At 37.6% G+C, this 18917-nt stretch overlaps 1 long non-coding RNA gene across 1 annotated transcript; it reads right to left on the bottom strand.

The window, feature by feature from the left end:
- Window positions 1–457: 457 nt before the first annotated feature.
- LOC116660650 lies at window positions 458–15899 on the bottom strand. Its single transcript, XR_004316229.1, has 3 exons — window positions 15516–15899; window positions 11951–11953; window positions 458–468 (listed from the first exon to the last, which is right to left on the bottom strand). It is a non-coding gene; the product is annotated as an uncharacterized LOC116660650 (long non-coding RNA).
- Between the last annotated feature and the right edge of the window lie 3018 nt (window positions 15900–18917).

Genomic DNA, 18917 nt, shown 5'->3' with positions numbered 1-18917 from the left:
AATTTGACAATGTTTGAAGCAAGAGGGAAGAAAAATACATTTTTGCCATATCATAGCTCAAAAAGTTATTCAGTTTTTTATGGTATGTTGAGCCGGTGTTCACAACCACTGAAATTTAAATTTATCCTCTGTAACAAAATACATTTGTCATGATGACAAAACATGAACCAAAATAAAGCCCTGCAAGGAACAGTAAGAAGAAGGAACAGTAAGAAGAAGAGTGTTAAAATTAACATCTAAACTGGATTAAATATCTAATTTGTGCCAGGCGCAGTGCTAAGTGATTTACATGCATCATCTCATTTAATTCTAATGACAACTTTCAGGCTAAGTATGAATGCTATTCTCATTTTAAGGATAAGGTCGTAAGACTCAGAGAGGTTGATTAACTCGGCCGAGGACAAACAGCTGTTACGTGGTGGAATCAGGATTCAAACTACATCTGTGTGACTCCAGAGTCCCCGGTCTCTAATCACCACTTGTCAAAACGTATGGAAAAATGTTTTTTCTTTCTTTCTTTTAAAGATCATGTCTTTAACATAAAACATCATTGAAGCTTCACAGGAGGAGTAGAATGTTAACACTGACTTGTAAAAATATTGAGGACCTCAACTCTTCCATCGACTGGTACCTGACTTTGCGGGCAGAGACAGGTGGTGTGGTGACTTCTGTATAAGTTTATCCCTGTTTATTTATTCATTGTGTTAAATAGTCACTCACCATATATTTATTCAATGTTTGCTGTGAAGCAAGCATTTGCTCTTAATGAATTTGTTAAAACTGCCTTTGAATAACACTTGAAAATTCTGAAGAATCCCCTGATAGGTCTAAACGCTGATAATTTGGTTTTATCATCACAGGCAAAATATGTCCTTAATAGGCAATTAGGCTGGGTATTTAATTATTGTCTCAAAAAAAAATGGCTTCGTGTGAATTATTCTAAAACTAAAATCATTATCTTTAGCTGAAAATTAACGAAATGTAATTGGTTTCTATCAAATAATCCCATACAGCATGTTAATTTGTTTAGGTAGCTGTGGGGGACACTTTGTTCCTAATGCATGCTGGCAGGTTAGCCAGGAAACTGTGTTCATCTCTATTAGATGCTTCATGGGAAAATTACTGAGGATTTTGACATCTGTTATGATAATTTTCTAGGCTCAAGACGATTCTGCCATAAAGGTTAAAAAAAAAACAAGAAACTTCGGACATTCAAGCAAGCAGCAGTTTTCACATTGGAACACACTCAAATTGATTCCCAAGCAAACATAAGCAAAATGTTTCCCCTCGAGCAACACTGATGTAAACAGTGAGTTTTTCTGCCTTGTGGTATTCTTGAGACAAAAATGAAGAAATATAAACAAATGGACCTCCTCTATTTTTTATTTTAAATTTCCTTTATGTTTTTCTTTACATGAAAGACGCAAGTCACTTAAAAGGAATGTACCTTCTAACTATGCTGGCCTAGAAGAGAAAGGGGCAGGAAAGGATTATATCATTAATTTCCTCAAAGATATTAAATATTTATTCTGCAGGGCAAGCAGGACCTACTGATCTTCATGTGGCAAAATACTTCACACCTATTTTGAAGTATTTATCATATTTGTAATATATTTAAAGGCAAGACTCACACTGTGTGTTCTGGAAGCGTAGAAGTCTGAAAGATACCAGCTTAGCCTGCCTAACTTACTAGAAATACGTGATCTAGTTTTATTTGGGGAAAAATTTTTCTTTTATGAGAAAACTAGTTGAAAGCACTCGAACTAATTCATGGGAATCACGTTCACAACCATTTTTTCTTGTGGGAACAGGAAACCCGCGAGGTCACTGCAGCCTCAGCGGCCGAGCATTGATTAACGTCTGCATTATGCTTGGAAGTTTGATTCAGGATTTGCCTCTGAAGACTCTTGCTATTTTTCTTAGTACGGTGCAGGAGTAGTTTTTTCCTTTGTGTAAGTGAAGATGCAGGACTGTATTTGAGTATCAACTATTTTTGTGGCATTGATTGAGGGCTCCTTGTTACAGGAGACACTGGAAGCTGCAAAAGGTGGCATGCATTACCAAATTAGTCTACATGTTCAACAAAAGCACTATCAAAATTTCAAATGGACTTTGTTGCAGACATTAATAAAACTGATCTATAAATTCAAAAGGAAATACAAGAGATACAGAATAGACAAAAGAATCTTGCCAAAAAGGACAAAATTGGAGAACATACACTACCACCCTATCAAAACTTCACACAAAGTAATCAAGTCTATGTGAATATATTGACCAATGGAATAGACTTAAGATTCCAGAAATGCACCCTTACATTTGTGGTCAACTGATTTTTAACACAGGTGCCAAGAAAATGCAAGGTGGAAAAGTCTTAGCAATATGGGCCACTGGGGACTTTGATACGATCTCTTTTATTTGAGTGGGAAAGACATAAATATGATCGATGTGGGTTTGACAGAAGGAAAGCAAATACAAAGCAAACACAAAGCGAAGCAAATACTTTTGGAGACAGCAAACACAAAGGGCTGTTCTGAAGCATTTTTCCATAAAGAGAAAGACAACTAGGGCCATACTAGAAAAAGACAGGGTCCAAATATATGAGGGCTTTTTTTTTTTTTTTTTTTTTTGAGATGGGAGAAACATGTTTTTAGAGGGCTCCATTAGAAGGGAAAAAATGGAAGTAGGAGAGGCAGAGCCGTGTCCCTGGAGTGGCTCCCTGTGCAGGTTAGAAGACCTGGCGTCAGAGCTCAGCAGGGACCAGCATGGGAGAGGAGCTCCCACAGAGCTTGAGGGGGCGGCCTGTGGGGATGCCCCTCTGATTACTTCCTTTTCTCAGGGCAGTAGAAAGCTGGATCCTAGGTGGCTGAGAGTGAGGTTGGGAGAAGCTACTGAATGTTTCATTAGAGAAGAAAAGCAAAGAAAGGGAGGGACGATGTCATAGGCCTACAGCAATGGTTACAAGCCTGCAGTAAGTACTCGCTACAGTTTATATAATTACAAATACCCAGCCCCAAATAAAGAATTAACATGATTTCCCAACTTCCTCATTTGTTACCAGTGAGTGACACATGTAGAGAAGCAAAAAGCATTGGGATATTTCAAAGGGGGAGGGTATAGCATACATGAGGTCCTGAGTTCAATCCCTAGTACAGCCATTAAAAAAAAAAGTTCAAAAATTAATTTTAAAAAAGCTTTAGGATATTTGAAATGAGGATATTCCATGATACTGGATTGTTTTTTTTTCATTAATATTTCCATCCTGGTGGTCAAGAAATTCATGAAGAGAACATGGACTCTGTGTAATAGAATGTTTCTAGGTTTTTCTGAGGGATGGTCATGTTTTCCCTCTTTCAGCAAAACTAAACTAGCAAATCCGACTACCTGTGTGACTGAGAAATGAAGGAAAGAGGCTCGCTTAGGGGATGACGGCTATTTCTTTCACCATCCTGAAGTCTCCTGGTCCCTTTTGCTTCTCAGGATACAATCTTTCTTACCCAAATGCATTGGAACAAGCCACTTGGCCTTTTAAAATGTGTCTGGAGCCTCCCTGTTGGATACCAGTACATCTAAGGTTTGCCCTAGAATTTCAAAGGATTTCCCCTTAAATTTACCCACCCACGTCATTTAATTTCCTGCACCACGCAGGTATTTCAGTTTGGAAAACATTGTCTGACACTATTATCTTATTCTCATATTTAAGCCTAACCAAAAAATAACCCCTCCTTTCGGGATGTTCTTTTATCTAACTCAGGATGCTTACCTTCTCTTTGCCTTCAAAGTTTAGATTGAAGAAAAGAAAGAACTTCAGGAAGGTTTTTCGTTACCGGCACCATGCGATTGTGGTCTACCTATTATTCCTTTCACCGGTCTTCACTTTTACTTATCTTGTAGATGCTAAAACGTATTTTAAGAAATATACATAACCTTTCATTCTCTGCGTTTTGTCCATTGTATCTCAAGGTTATAAGCCTTTAAAATTAGCCTCTAAAATTTCTGATTTTTCAATCACTACTTTGTCTCACTGTCTCATTGTCTCCACTGTATCTGCATCCTTGAGATATGCAGCCATGTGGTTACATAATAACTAAATATTAAAGAAATTGTGAGCAAAGAAGTTCAATTCCCAGCCTAAGAGCATGACCAACTATTATTTTGGGGGGATACAGGGGGAGGTAATTAGGTTTCTTTATTTTGATTTATTTATGTTTTATTTATTTGTATATTTTATTTATATGAAATTTTTTAACAGAGATACTGGGGATTGAACCAGGACCTCATGCATGCTAAGCATGTGCTCTGCCACTGAGCTCTACCCTCTCTCTCCAACTATTATTTTTGCCAATTTGCTTTTCAAAATGGTTCACTGAGATTTTAATGGTAACTTCTACGCCTTAACAGTCTCCTTTGTCAATCAAAGTCTGTAAACACCTGTCATTTTCTCATTATTTTCCCCCTTTTTCTGGGTTTTCTAATAAAAAGGAAAAACATAATTTACCTAATGCAAGTGAATCAACAGAATACCAAATATTTAAAGTTTAAATAGTAGTTTTTAGTAATTTATTCTATTATTTCAAATAATTATGATCAAAAGCTGTTACTTAGTTGATTGAACTTATTAAAGAGAATTTATAATTAGAAAACACTTTTACAGGTGCCAGAAAAATCCCAAACCATATTTTGAATCAAATATTAACACTACTCTTTAACATTCCTGGAAATGGAACTCAGTTTTTTTTATTGTTCTGCATTATCATATGTTTTTTCTTGATTCTCTAGTACAACTTTTAAAATTGTTGAATTATTAGAAGACATTGGTACAGAAAAGGAGAGTACTCATCTGCATGTGTCTTACAGAAAAATGTACAAAAGTCTGCTAAGAATGTGTAGAAGAAATACATGGAACACAAAGGGAAGATTTTGAGATATTCAAGTTTGAGAAACAGCTAAATATAAGTGTGAAACATGGATGCAGAAAATGGGATAAGCAATTTCCTTCTTTTCTGCAAATACTGAACATCATTGAAGACAGTAATAGTCTCCTTGCCTCTGACCTTTGAACCTGGCTTAATGCTTTTATAAAAACAATATCAGCACCAAGTTACTAACGTCTATTATGCAAAATCACAACTGACACTATCAACACGTTCCTCCATTTGCACTTTAATGATGTACGTGCTTCCCCTACGGAAATAACCACACTATTGCCATCCAGGTATTTTCACACTAGTGTTACACTGCAAAATCAAGGCTTCCTTACCTATAAAAGCACCCCCTCCACTTTGACTGCAAGCAGTAAATGTGTCTGCTTGCACCGACTGTGTACAAAGCATTCTCCAAACATGCACTCACTGTGCTGGTGCGCTGTGCCACAAAGTCACAGTACAGACTAGGCGCTGCCACCACGTTTCCCATCTAGAGTTTATCCCAGTGCAAAGCCACTCATTTTGATAATACAAAGCTAGTTCACAGCCCACGTGAGATCACAAATACTAAGTAATCAACGCAAAGAAACAAGGTGATGTTTAGAATCTGTTACTGGAAGCATGGTCCCACTGTTTTAATGCTGTCCGCTAATGCTGACAACATGAGAAGACAGTGGGATTGATGCCATCACAATCAGCACCCTGACAAAACAGAGATTTCCCATATACCCCCTGCTCCCACACATGCATAACTTTCCCCACCATCAACATCCCCCACCAGAGTGACACATTTATTACAGTTGACGAAATTATATTAACACATCATTGTCAACCAAAACCCATAGTTAATCTTAGGGGTTCACTCTTTGTGCTGTACTTTCTATGGGTTTGGGCAAATGTATGATGGCATCTATCCACCACTACAGAATCACACAGAGTGCTTCCACTGCTGTAAAAATCTCTGTGTCCCACCTATTCATGCACCCCCTCCTTCAGCCCCTGGCAGTCACTCATCGTTTTACTTTGTCCATAGTTTTGCCTTTTCCAGAATGTCCTATAGTTGGAATTATAGGGTATGTAGTCTTTTCAGATTGGCATCTCAACAATAAGAAAACAAACAACCTGATTAAAAAATGCTCCAACGACCTTCACAGGCACCTCACTAATGAATATATATAGATGGAGACTAAGCGTATGAAAGTACGCTGCATACCATATGTCATCGGGGAAATGCAGATTAAAATAACAGTGAGATACTACTACACATTTATTAGAATGGTCAAAATTCAGAACACTGACACCACCAAATGCTGACAAGGATGTGGAGCAACAGGAACTCTCGTTCATTCCTGATGGGATTGCAAATTGGTACATCTGCTTTGGAAGACAGTTTGGTGGTACCTTGCAAAACTAAACATATTTTCCCAATATATCTAGCAATCCTGCTTTTTTGGTATTTACGCAAAGAAGCTGAAAACTTATGTTCGCACAAAAACCTGTACACAAATATTTATAGAAGCTTTATTCATAACTGCTGAAACTTGTAAGCAACCAAGATGTCCTTCAATAGGTGAATGGATAAAGTGTAGTACCTCTAGACTATGGGATATTATTCAGTGCTAAAAAAAAGCAATTTATCAAGCCATAAAAAGACATGGAGAAATCTTTACTGCATATTAAGTGAAAGATCATATGCTTTTTTAAACTTAAAGACTCATATTTCTAAAAAATGCATTGAGGAATTTCTGCTTGATATGAAAAGAGCTTGGAAAGTGTCATCTCTACCCTCATAATGGGCTGGAGGGAACTAAGCATTTGAAAATCAATGACTTCTCTCTTATCTGTCATAGAACTGAAGTCCCAAGACAAACCATCACCTCAAAAACTGGAGAAAAAGGAGAATTTGAAGAATGCCAATCAGCTTACCTAAAGCAGAAGCCACAAGTGTCGGTAACTGTTAGGAGCATTGACGGAGTAACTGTGGGAAATTTCTGGAAGCTGCATGTGGACTAGTTTGAGGGTTAAGACTCCTGGGGGATTCAGTGTAAGACCCTCACCCTCTCCTTTTAGAAAAGATTTGAAAGACACTCTTGCTTCTCCTTAAGGAGATCTGAATAACTCTTATAATTTCTGAACAACTTACTAGCTCCACAACTTGAAGGAACAAGAATAAATGTCACTTAAATTGTCTTCATCTCTATCACCATGAAAAGTATTAATAAGATACATCTTACAAAGCCTCAGGTAACTAAATGATTTTAAAAGGATAACTGTTAAATGTTAATGAGCACTATATTCCTGATTCAACATTTTCCCCATCCTAAGGCAATGATCCAAAATGTCTGAAAATCAGTGGATGAAAATCTCTATTAAATATATCCTTAAAAATAATTGGTAGCAGAGAGGGATTCCACATATTTTAGAGATGTGGTTACTCTTCTTTCTTTGTGGCTACAGACTCTTCTTAACCACCCTCTACACATCTATCTGTATCAGCAATGTTTCATGTTTATTTCTATATAAATACATATTTTAAATAATGTAAAATACTAGAGAAGCAAATATAAGAACCAACTGCCAAAAATAACAGTAATAAAGACACATGATTATGTTTGATGATCTTCAGGAGCAGAACTTCTTTCTTTCTAATGGTCTTTAAATGTTTCATCCATTTAACCAAGAGATAAGCATTCAATCTTGATTCTTCCCCCCATAGGTTGATTTCCCTATAAGAATACTTTAAAAAGGAAGGCCCACCCCACAGAAGCATACTGGTGGTGGAATAGGTCCAGAGCGAGAGCTCGGCTGCTTAATGACAACAGCAAGGAAGCCATCTTTCCGTCTTTCCCCATGCCAGTCTCAGTATCTTCACTGCAGCGACAAGTATTGCTTTCTCAGTCACAAAATGGCTGCACAGCTCCAAACACTGTAGTTTCAAGCAACTCCCAGAAGCCAGGAAACAGAATGTCACTACTTTCTACCCATTATTTTTCGACTGAGGAAAATGCTCCAGAATCAACCCCAAAATTCCAACAATCAGCCATATTTTTATTCATGTTATCATTGGTCAAAATTATGTCACAAAACCATTCTTCAAATTATCATTGACAAAGTGAATTCATATTGCTGCAACTCGATTAATGCAGTCAAGTTTGCTCCATTGGGCTAATGGTGAGTCCTAGGCTCTCCGGAAGCACACGGCCTCCTGATACCTAAACTAAATATTCTGGTAGTAGGGGAAGAAATAGGGAGAGTCTGATGATGGTATTAGGGGGTATAACAACCACCAAAGGCACCGGATTTCACAGGTAAAATTGCCCCCATTGCTCATCAATGCAGAAGACCATCTATTGTTCCTTCTTGCATTAGAAAAATAATTTTATGAATTAGTTATAAATTAACCACTGGGCTCCTACTTTTAATAATCTCTTTTTCTTTTTATTCAGCCGTACAGTTTCATGTACCTGCAACCTAGAAGACCGTCCCAGGGTAGCTGATGTAGTAATTAATAGAAATGGGAGGAGTAATAGTACTAGTATCACTGACGCCATCAAGCAGTATTTACTGGCTGATAAATACTTAGCAAGTACTGTGTAAGTCCTTCTTATTACTCATTACTCTTTGTTTTCATGATAGCACTGTAAGGCATAGAATTGTCTTGGGTAATGTTGGCGCTCCATGTGGAGGGCCCCGGAGTCCCTGGACCAGCACCCATTCTCCCTCCACTCGCACAGGCGGAATGAAATACGCAACACCTACCCTGGGAGGGCGTAACGACACACATGCTCAAAGGAACACGTGCCTGTGCAGCAGTCAGCAGCCTCTCAGCAGCACGAATCGAAGACACTTCGTGAGCCTGGAGCGGGACAATTGTAAGTGGTGCAAAGCGTCGAAATACTTTCACCGAAGCACATGCTAAGTAACTAAGCAAATCCAGGCGTTGCTAAGAAGCTGTAGCTAAGACAGGCGGGGAGCCGGGCTGCCAGACACCTGAGGCTGGTAACAGACTCGGGGGCAGAGCGACGGAGGGAGTCAGGCACAAATGGCAACGGCAGATCAGAGGGTTTGCTTTGCTTTATCTTTGTTCAACGTGAGAAATTGCGTCTGTGTTCCCACGCGTACTGCAGATAAAATCTTCTCCATAGAAAAGACTAACATGTACTCAGACGTGGAATTGCCAGATCCTGCGGTGGTTCAATTTTTAATTTTTTGTAGAACCTCCATACTGTTTTCAATAGTGGCTGCATCAGTTTACATTCCCACCAGCGTAAGTGCAGGAGGGCTCTCTTCTTTCCGCATCCTACCAGCCCTTGTTACCTTTCATCTTTCTGATATAATCTCTCTTGCAGGTGGGAGGTGATGTCTCATTGTGGTTTTAATTTGCGTTTTCCTGATGATTAGTGGTGCTGGGCATCTTCTACACGCTTGTTGATCATCTGAATGTCTTTTTTGGAAGAATGTTTATTCAAGACCTTTGCTCACTTTGTAAGATACATGTATTATGTTAAATCTATCTGTAATGTATGTTATATATAGGCAATGTATATAGAATACACAGAATATATATTATTGGATTGTAGGAGCTCCTTACATATTTTAGATATTAACTGCTTATCAGATGTATGTTACCAGGATCTCACAGAGATACCTGTATACCTGTGTTCATTGCAGCATTATTCATGATAGCCAAGATATGGAAACAAAGTGTCTGTGGATAGATGAATGAATAAAGAAAATATGGTCTAAGCATGCAGCGGAATATTATTCAGCCTTAAAAAAGAAAGAAGCCCTACCATATTCAACAACAAGGATGAATCTGGAGGACATTATGCTAAATGAAATAAGCCAGTCACAGAAAGACGAATCCTGCATGATTTCACTTATAAGAGCCATCTAAAGTAGTCACACTAATAGAAACAGAGAGTGGTGGTTGCCGGGGTTGGGGGGAGGGGGAAATGGGTATAGTTCCAGTTATAAAAGATGAATAAATTCTAGAGGTCGGCTGTACAACACTGAGCCTACAGTTAACAATATTGTGTGGTGTACTTGGAAATTTGTTAAGAGATTAGATCTAAAATTAAGGGTTCTTACCAAAACCAACACACACAAACACACATACACACACACACACACACACACACACACACACACGGGCAGGAGGAAACTTTCAGAGGTGATGGATGTTTATTACATTGATTGTGGTGATGGTATCCTGAGTTTACACATATCCTTAAACTCATCAAATTATATAGATAGTAAATATGTTCAGTTTTTTAATATATCAATTATGCCTTAATAAAACTAGATTTTATAGTTATATTTTGCTATATTATAATCAATTATAATTATATAATACTGTATTTTACTATATTATATTATTTACTATATTATAATCAAGACAGCATGGTATTGGTAAAGGGAACAAGATATAAATCAATAGAGCAAAATATGAAGTCCAGAAATGGGTCCACATAAATAGGATAGATTAATGTTTTACCAGTGCAGATATATGCAATATTTTTTAATGAAGAAGGAATATAGTCCTTCAATAAATGGCATTGAAACAATTGGATATCTGTATGCAAAAATAATTTTCGAAGGACCTTGACCTAAACCTCACACCATTATACAAAAATTAACTCTAAATGGAAAATAGATCTGATTGTAAAATTGAAAACTATAATATTTTTAGAAGAAAGCACAGGAGAAGATCTCTGTGTCCTGGGGTTTGACAAAGAGACCAGACGCTGAAGGCACAATTCATAAAAGGAAAATGATAAATTAGATTTAAAATCTAAACACTTAGCTGTTGTTGTTGGTTTTATCTGAAAGACACTGTTAAGAAAATTAACAGACCTGCTACAGACCAAGAGAAAATATTTGGAAAGACAGTGGACTTGTATCTAAAATGTCTAAATAACTCTTAAAATGCAGCAGGAGCAAACAAACAGATTAAAAACGGACAACAAAATTTACAGAAATGCTTCACCACAGGAGATGCATGAAAGGCAAAAAAACACCTGGAAAGATTTTTTTTTTGAGTGGGGAGGAAATTAGGTTTATTTATGTATTTTACTTGTTCATTTTACAACGGCGGCACTGGGGATTGAAGCCAGGACCTTGTGCGTGCTAAGCATACGCTGTACCACTGAGCTACACCCTCTCCCCGAAAAGATTTTTAAGGTTATTATCCATTGTGGGTATGTAAGTTAAAACCACCATAATGCATAACTGCCACTATTAGAATAGCTGAAAAAGAAAATTCAGGCATCAAGTGCATGTGAGAATGCAGCACAGCCAGAACTCTCACACGCTGTTGACGGAAATACAAATTTTTTACAACTTGGAAGATAATTTGACAGTTTCTTATAAAGTTAAAAATACATAGTCACGAGGAATCCCATCCCTGCATATTTGTCCCAAGGAAATAAAACTTGAGTTCACACATACTGGTCCTTTACGTGGCTCTGTTTGTAAGTGTCCCAGCTAGAAACAATTCTGATGTCTTTCTGTGAGAGAACTGATACCAAAGCTGCGGTGCGTCTGCACAGTGGACCACAAATCCAAAATAAAAGAAGGATTAACTATGGCATAAGGGACTCGGATGGCTCTCTAAGGTATTTCTCAGTGTGAAAGAAGCTAGCTTCAAATACTTACTTACATGTGATTCCATTAGTGTGGTACCCTCAAAAAGACAAAACTGTGTAGTTACGGAGAGCGTTTTGAGGCAGGCTGGAAAATTTGATTTGAAGTTTGAGATTTGAGGCAGACCATGTGTAAAATTTAGGGTCTGGATGGCAGACTTGTAATCCATCCAAAGCCTGGATTTTAAATGGATACGTTAATAGTATCATGTATCATTCCCGGAATACTGTTGACATGGGCATAGCATGAAAGTACAAGATCCACTGGAAAAGTGTTGATACGGGAGTCTTATTACCATAAAGACACGTAGACAGGGAGGGATAAATTAGGAGTTTGAGATTAACAGATACGCTACTATACATAAAAAAATTAACAACAAGGACCGACTGTACAGCACAGGGAACTATATACAGTATCTTGTAATAACCTATAGTGGAAAAGAGTCTGAAAAAGAATAAATATGCATATATGTATATACACGAATAATTGAATCGCTTTGCTGTACACCTGAAACTAATATTGTAAATAAACTATACTTCAGTTAAAAAAAGATAAAGACACACAGACATAAGGAACTACTTTGCGGTATGTACAGTTAAAGGGCAGGCAGAAAATATAGCACAAATTACAGTGTTCTACATGGAAGAAATTTTAAATCCATATGGTTTGCTCAGCCTGTAAATGTTCACATCTTAAATTACATAGTGTTGTCTCCTTTATTTAGAGAATCTCATTCAGAGTGCTTGCTATCTCCATAAAGGTAGTATTTTGTGAGAATTAACCAGTTTATCTGAAGTTAAATTTTTATGACCCTGGATATTCCCAATTAATTTTTAAAATTAAGTACATATAAATAATCTTGGACATGTAAATTAAGAAGGCATAGGACAGAAAGAACCAAGTCTTTGTAATAAAATCTTCTAGCATGGAATTCAAGCTATACAAGATTAGTTTAATTCACTTTCAAATTATTTTGAGATAATTTTTCAAAGACTACCTATGCAGTTAAGCTGAATTCCGCACCTTTTCCAGAAAAGCTATTATTTTTAAAAGATGTCTCAATCATTTATGAAAATAAAAGATAGGCATTTGAATAACATTTTTAAAATAATATAGCTATTAATGATTTGGCTATTCCTTGAGCAACCTAGGTCAAATATTCACATTTGAAAAGAATATCTTATTGTTTTAATTGCAACATTAGACATATTAGAAAAATATGGCTAATGCTACATTGTTTAAATTGGAATAAAAGGACCTGTTTGCAAATGAAGCTGTGTTTGTTTCTTTTCATAGAAAGAAGTAGCTGATTGTGAATAAAGTAGGAAAACAATACTAAAAATGATATAATTGTATTTGCAATTGATTTGGGGGAATCAATTTCATTATACGATTTTGTTTCTCCCTTCTCACCACGAATATGTTATCATCTTTTCACTGCCTAATAATAGAAACATGTTCTTAGAATAACTGCATGGGCTTTGTTTCAAAAGTAAAAGATATTTTTATATTTGAATGGCAATCAGTGCTACATTAATGTTATTGAATTTTTAAGGTGAATGTAACCATGTAGAGATGTGGTCCTTGCATGTGTGATGCAAACACTACATATACACATTTACGTAAATGTAATAACCTAGAAGCCATCACTTTGATATTTTTTGATATTTTTGCACATTTATACCCATTTATACACAAAGTTCTCCCAACACTTTCTTCTGAGATAGCAGAAGAGCTATATAATTATGTAATATTAAAAGAAATATTTATTGAGCACTTACTTTGTACCACATTCTTTATCAGTCCTTCATAAACCTTTAATCCTCATTACAATCTTATTATTTAATTATCCTTATGATACAAATTTTTGAAAGTAAGGGCACTAAGGTGCTAAGCAATTAATTCATGGTAAAACGGCTGAGAAATGGAAAAGGTAACATTAAACCCAGGCTGTCTGGCCACAGAACCTGTGCTCAGCTAATGACAGATGGGAAAATAGAAGCCTAAATTGAGAAGATTTAGAGGAAGTAGGGTTATACTTTCTGAAAACCTAACGGTGTCTTAGTAGAAGGAAACCAATATTAAAGAGAAAAATGCCAAAATATGAGTCATTTTCTTTATTAAGGAGTAGTAGGAATTTTGAAGTATATGAATAGAAGAATGATTTAAAACTTTTAACGTGATCTGATGAACTGATATGATGAAATTGGAAACTGCTAATATGCTGATTTAAAAAGTGGAAGTATAACGAGCTGATAATGCTGATTTTACCAGAATGTACTACATGGGGGGAAATTATAAGACAATCTTGGCGTGTGTGTTTGTGTGTAATATCTTGACCTGTAGTTCACCGGCATTATGAAAAACAGGAGAATTAAACAGAATATCCTGACAAGTTGGTAATAAACATACCATGACTATTTGTTGTCTTAAGACAAGACATCCAGTTTTGACTCTATCCTGTTCAAGAAATAGAAATTTGCATTGTATGCTACTAAAGCATTCGTCTCTTTTGCTTGGTTGGACAACCACTAAGCAACAGGCTATTCCAGCCTCACAGCACCTTGACTTCTGGATTTTGACTTCTCTTTTAAATCCTCAGCAGGTAGCTTCTACAACCTTTAGTTGCAAGTCTGCAGTGTCTGACCATTTTCTAAGTAATATTCCTCCTTGCAGTAGTTCAACTTAATTCTCATACACAAAACACTTTATCTATTTGGGGCTTGCTGTAAACTCAATTTTATGATGAAATTTCTCTTTTTGACACAATGTTTCCTCTCCCTTAAAGAAGAACATTTTTCGTGTTCAAAAAAGACTGGTAGATATTTTCATTCCTCATGATTCTAATGTTTCAGAGGTTGATGTCTAGAAATATGGATAAAATATACATGATACATTCTCAGCTAATTGTCAGTGTATTACTAAATCACATCGCTTCCTGCAAGGCTATCTAAATTTCATTAAATCATGAAATTATCTACATAATTAATAATACTAGATTGAATGCTTTGTAGTCGAGTAATTTCCTATTCTCATTTTAAAGAAAGAACATTTATCATTGTTCCTCAGGAAAGAAATTGCTGTTTAGGAGAGTTTATAAGTGTCTTTTCTATTCACAGTGGCATGTAATACATTTGCTTGACTATAGAAAACGAGAAACCACAGTTTTAATTTACATCATGCTCAACAAGCCTAAACTTAACCCAAAAAGGTAGGAAATTGTTTACTGTTTTGGAGGTTCATTAACTCTTTCATGACACTAACTTAAGATAGGAAAGATCTCTTTATAGGTATTCTGGCCCCAAAGTAGTTTCTAATAGTCTGGACACTTTCAGAAACATTTCAACGTGTGCACTGTATTTATTCCTCAATTCTCTCACTCCTTTTAGAAGAGGTCCTTGTTAATTTCCTTGACTAGTTTTGGAACATCAACTTAAATTTCCAGCCAGAGTTTCAAATTAAAAGAGAATTGGTTTGCTCGTGGTTAACATGTTAACTCTCCTGGTACTAAGAAAAATTAAAATTATTTACTTTGACATCTAGCGTCGAAGAGAACTATCAGTAAGGTCCATCAGAAGAAGAGGCAATGAGCTCTGAAACCAGAGATGTGGCGAACGACCTTTTATACTTACAAAGCTGTCAGTTATTCAAGAACATGAATTCCACCCAGAAGCAAACACTGTTAACATTTTAATGCACCTTCTCACAATCCAATCTCAACATATTTTTATAGTGTTTACATTATATTAATTATTTAAAACAACTAGTTTAATTTGTGGCCACTGCAGAGTCGATAACAAAAACATTGATATTCTTTATTGCTAACTGAGACTGGTAGAGGAAACCTGCTTAGGTAATACAGATATTAACTCTACGGATACAGGGAGCTGGGGCACGAGAGGATGGCCATGGCCCAGGACTTGGCTGAGTCCCTGGGATGCACCCCACCAAGTGAGGGTCCTTGGCTTCGTGCAGGAAAGAATTCAAGAGTGAGCCACAGCTGAGTAAAACTAGATTTATTCAGAGACAAACATACTCCATAGACTTCATCTGCTAACAAGTGGGAGGAGTATTCCAACGACTCTGGGGAAGAGGCGGGGATTCCCAGGAATTGGTCCACTGCCCACTTTTCGACCTCTTACGGTCACCCTGGGAACTGTCATGGCGCCTGTGAGAGTGCCCTTCACCATGCTAATAATTACAGTGAGGGCATAAGGAAGCTCCAGGTCTACTGGAAGTCAAGTCTCCCACCATCTTGGGCCTCAGGACCTACTGGGCGTTGACTTCGCCGCCATCTGGGTGCTAACTGCTGTGTGATTCCTGCCCCCTCCCTTCCTGTCTCACTCCCACTCACAGAACTAGAAGCAGTTGGTATGAATCCTAACTCTGTGTGTTCTGTAGGTCCTCGGAAGGCTGAACCCTTGCAGAGTTTTCCCATTTGTCTGCCTGCTTCTAAATGTCTGAATCTTCTATGTGCTCCCTGTTTGGGGACCCTGTTCCTTTCAAGTCTTACTTTCTGTCTGCAAGGGCTTACTAAACTTATTGTCCAAAACAACTATGTTTACCTCCACAACAGAAATTCATCAGCTATTAATATTAAAATGTTTCCCTAGTCGGTCTATGCTACAGGTAATTAATCTATTAACAATTAGGTTTTACCTGTCATGTGCGCTATGTCCTGCTGTTATTTGTAAGGGTGTTACTAATATATTTAAGTAATCATTTCATATTTTAAGATTTTGGGGTTACTGTTCAGAGGCAAATACCATCTATTGTTGCCCGAGACATACTCAAACTGGGAAGAACAGACCAACGCAAACAGCTCACTCCCCTCTAGCCTGGCTCATGGTCTGCGTGTCCCTACTCCCTCTTACAGCAGCTGCACGGCCATTTGGTTATGTCAGTCCTTCGGCGATATTCTCAATTGTGGCAGAGCATTCAGCCACAGACAAAAGAGTAACCCTAGATGGAAATCTGAACTTGGATACTGTACCGACAACAAGCTCACCATCCCCCGACTCCGACCCATCCTTCCGCTTCTGAGTGACCCCGGTGTGCCTCCGCTTCCTACTCCCTTATCCCCCCAGTGACGGGCTCCCCACCAACCTGCAGTCCTTGGCTCACTCTTCCTCTTGCACACACACCCCTATTCTGGCTTTAGACCTCTTCCTGAAATGTTTTTGGATTCATAAGGTCAAGGGCTTCAGTGATGGCCATCCCTGGACAGTCAAGCTCAGCTCAGATTGGTGACCACAATGGGAGTCATCAAATTCCAGTAAGTGAGAAGACATTCTTCAGTGTCCTTTTCTCCTCCTCATTACCCACATCAAGCAATTCATCAGATCCTACTGATTTTACTTTCACAGATGTAGCCAGTTGATTCCTTCCTTTGCAATGCTCCTCTCCAATGATCACACGGGATCGTATCATTCAGGATATGCTATCTACCATCTTTTTTTCCAAGTATATTGCTTCACCCTCTCAAATAGCCTCCCTGCACTGGTCCTGTAGCCTGGCTTCTGCACCCTCAGTGCAATGAGAAGTATTACCCTTAAATGTTATTCCCTTCCTATAACTCAGCTCTGACTCTGCATCCTTCAGAAAATCTGGTTTTGATTTGCCTCAAGAACCACATGGTTCCATGATCCCTGAAGGATATCTCAGTATTTGCTTTTATCACGCTTTACCACAAGCATGTATATATGTCCCTCTCTGGCTAAGGGGTCTACTTCCAAGATGGCTTCTTAACTAACATATCTGACATTTAGATGGAGATGGCTGGAAGGCTGCGTTCAACTGTGATTGTCAACTGGAGTGCCCACGCAGCAATCATGGAAACTACCACTCAGATGTCCTTCAAAAGAACTAGCTGCCAGGAGCAGATGGACAGCGACTGCCTCTTTGGATCCATCCCTGAATTTTCACCAAAGCGCACATCCCACAGGCTCCTGCTAGCCAACGTGGGGGCATCGGGGTCCCATTAGTGCTGGTTCATTCCTGCCTGTTGTAGGCTCTTCCAATGTGCCAGATTTGCTCTGGGCGTCCCCAGGGGCCCGGTCACCATGTTCTCTGAGCTGAAAGGTGTTCGGAGGGTCTGTGCATTCAGTCCTCCCTTCCTTCCCTCTGTTGACAATCGTAGGACCTGCACTGTTAGCCGAAGACATTCCCTGCTTACAATCACCCCCCCTCCTTTATCCAAAACATCTCAGGTCCATCTGCTCCTATCTTGGTGTCTGCTTCTTAGATACAACCTGTACAGTGCCCCTCCCACCATGGCCATCTCAGAATATTTAACTCTGTACATGGCAGTTCCTTGGGAGAACAAGGTGGACACTGTATTGTCCTGATGATTGAGTCTCAAACATTCTGAGCGATCATTTCTATCATGATTCATGGAATGAATTAGTCACAAGCTCACCCAAATTCAAATGAGAAGTTCCAAAGAATCTATAGAATTTATTTAACCACCACAATTGCATTCTTGTTTTTCTAAATAATCTTTATGCTTTTTATTTTTACCTCTAAACCATAATTTAAATCAGAAGTATTTAAACCATTTTAATTTTTTTATACTTGTGATATTAAATTTTACTTATATTACATTGTGGTTGGAAAATACAAATTATTCAATATGTTCAGTAAAAATTTAGAAGGAAACTTAGATGTAAATATACCATCAGTTTCTAAAGGTTTCATGGGAGCTTGAATTGTATATTTTGTTTCCTTTTGCTATTATTGATTGGTTGATGTAGTTTACAGAATTTTAATAATTCAAAGCCTTTTTTGCCCAGCTTGCATTTCCTGTTTTATCAGATATGTATTGAGTCATGGTATGTAACTCCATATTATATGCCCATACTATAAATTGATTTTTAATATTACAACTTAATGCTTTGTAATTTGGCTTATGAACATTCATATTTTAACACTTTTATTTTAATTTTTACTAATCTAATAACATTGTAATTGACTTTCTTCAATTATCTATAGTTTGAAATTATGCTGCTATTTGTACATTCCTCTGGTGTGAAATTGCCAATCATTTAAAACACTTGGGATGTATCTGATGAACAGAGAACAGCTTGACAAAGAAGGGACTGGATTTAGAGGGCTGTTACCTGGCAGATAATGGATTAAGCAAATAGAGAGAAAGTATAAGCATAAGGGTGAGGAATTTAAAAGACTGAAGACCTTCCGGGGTCCTTCTATGTGAAATGATGAATTAAATGAATAAACAAGAGAACCAGTGATGTACGTAGTCCAAAAACAAAAGAGAGAGAGAGAGAGGACGGAAGCAGAAAGAAATTTCAGAGTGTTAAATCGGACTCGGGACACAGTCTTCACATTGAC

Source organism: Camelus ferus, chromosome 30 (genome assembly GCF_009834535.1).
Source record: "Camelus ferus isolate YT-003-E chromosome 30, BCGSAC_Cfer_1.0, whole genome shotgun sequence".
In the NCBI taxonomy this organism is placed as follows: domain Eukaryota; kingdom Metazoa; phylum Chordata; class Mammalia; order Artiodactyla; family Camelidae; genus Camelus; species Camelus ferus.
Note: the sequence above shows the minus strand (reverse complement) of the source record. Positions and strands in the feature narration are given on the sequence as shown.